Here is a 2,461-nt window from a genome sequence, read left to right on the forward strand (position 1 = left end):
AAGGTTGATTTATGATGTTCGACCAAAAATGCATATATTTACTCATTGTTTCCCTCACATTTTAGTACTTTTAATTGTCTTTTAAGTATTGATTATATTGAATTATGCTTAATACTATATATTTACAATGTAGGAATTAGCGGTGTGAAGATAAAGAAACTTGGAGAAAAAATCGAATTAAAGTGGAAAGAAAAAGAAAGGAAAAAGGAAGAGGGAACAAGAGGGGAGACGCTACTAATAATTTGTCTCCCCAAACTAAAGATAAAAGTCAAAGGAAACAAGTGAAAACGTGATTAAGCAAATCTGGACGAGAAAAGAGTTCCCTTGAAATTGTGTTGTACACAACGCGCAACGCCTCGCGGCCCCCGACGGACCAGGTCAAAGCGTGACAGATTTTTATCCCAGTTTGATTTGGTTTTTAAAATCCCGGACCTTTTGGTAGCCTATAAATACATATTCTACACTATTTTTACATCACTTTAGACTTAGAGAGAACTTGGAGCCTCCGTAGAGGCCATAATTACAGGGTTTTACCTTTCCTTCTTTGTAATACTCATTTTCACGTTTTTATTCGGATGATTGGTTGTTTTTTCTCCATGTTTATATGGAGCTAAACTCTTTAGTTCTAGGGTTTTGACACAAACATCAAAGTTGACGTTTGATTATCGTTTATATCTCTTGATTTTCCATCTTTGGTTTATTTATATATTCTTGATCTTAATTGTTTGATTATATGACGAAATAGTTAGATACTATCTGTGGCGTGTGAATTGAACTAGGAATAGGGAATTTGCATGCTTAATTAAAATAAATAGAGCTTGTTCAATTAATCGTTTCGCTAATGACGTTAAGAATATCCCTTTTAGCCTTGCTTAGTTGAACACGGAGAAGTAAATGTGTTCTGGCGACCATAGGAATATAGGCATTATAGTAGCATCTACAGGCTTGTGAACAACTCGAAAGATACTCATAAAGTTAACATCAACCGTCAACCAGTAACCCATAGGTAGAATGATTTGAAGACTTAACTGGATTGTTAGTGGTCATAGCCCTAGATCTATCTCTTCTCCGATAAAAATCCACTCTTTCTTGGTTGAAGTTCATTATTTGTTTTATTTTATTTTTAGTTAGTTAATAATTATATCTTGAGATTTTACTTCTTGTGTAGATCATTAGTGTCGCTTAATTTAGTAAATAATTAATCATAAGTCTCTGTGGGTATGAGATCTGGACTTTAAATCTTATATTACTTGTACGATCGCATATACATGCGTGTGTGTTTGGGAGCAACAATTTAGTATAGTTGATCGCAGTAATAAGTAAGATTGATAGCACGAATCAACCCAGACCAATGAGATTAGATGCCAGCCAAAGGAATATGAGCTTATTTTGTGATTATCATGGAACCCATGGTCATCAGACCACTAACTGTAGGCACCTCAGGGACGAGGTTGCAATGTTGTTAAAAGACACTTAAGAGAATTCTTAAGTGACAAGGCCAAGGATAATTATGGAAAGATTAGGGACTTAGATAAGCAAGAGGTTCAAACCGAACCATACCATATGATTAATATGATAACTGACGAGCCCATGCAAATCGAGGCTATTTCCCCAGTTAAAAAGGATGAGTTGCCAGAATAAACAGACAGAGAGCTCTGAAGTCCGAGCAGAAAAATGTGTTGTCGGTAGACGATAGAAGAGTAGGAAAGATTTTACCCCATTCTGATGATTGGTAATTTCAGCTATGATTAATAATTGTGTAGTTAGAGGCGTCGTAGTCATTTCGAGGATTGCAGAAGATATTATTCAAAGGGGAGTCATCGAACAGTTGGCAATTATGGGTGAGCTAGGACCGTTCGTAGAAGCAATCGAAGAAGTAGTTGGGCCCAGAGAAGTTGCAAAAGGGTTTGTAGATTTGGCTATGATTAATAATTGTGTAGTTATAGGCGTCGCTGTCGTTCCGAGTATTGCGAAAAATATTATTCAAAGGGGAGTCATCGAACAATTGGCAATGATGGGTGAGCTTGGATCGTTCGCAAAAGCAATCGGAGAAGTAGCTGGGGCCGGAGAAGTTGCAAAGGGGTTTGTAGATTTGTTAGTTGTTACAGAAGGCGGTGAAAGGAATACGAAGTTTCGGATAATAAATTGTGGCATGGATTTTAAGGTTATATTGGGAAGGCCTTGGTTTTAAGATGCAAACGCTATGATCGCAGCTTCAGTCAAATGATTAGAATTTCACCGGAGGGAATAGAGTATGTCCCTGGGAAGAGTTTTGACGAATGGAATGTCCGGTATCGACGTAACTAAGAAAGTCAAGGCAGGTTAAGTAAAAAAAAAACTTACAGGGATGATGCAGGAATAGGTTCAAGGTTGTTTAACCGGATAAGGTTACAGGGGAGAAACTTACATCGAGTTGCTACAAATCAGAATCGATCGAGGTAAGTTTGAATTATTTTTGAAA

The sequence above is a fragment of the Lycium ferocissimum genome, chromosome 9 (assembly GCF_029784015.1).
Source record: "Lycium ferocissimum isolate CSIRO_LF1 chromosome 9, AGI_CSIRO_Lferr_CH_V1, whole genome shotgun sequence".
In the NCBI taxonomy this organism is placed as follows: Eukaryota; Viridiplantae; Streptophyta; class Magnoliopsida; order Solanales; family Solanaceae; genus Lycium; species Lycium ferocissimum.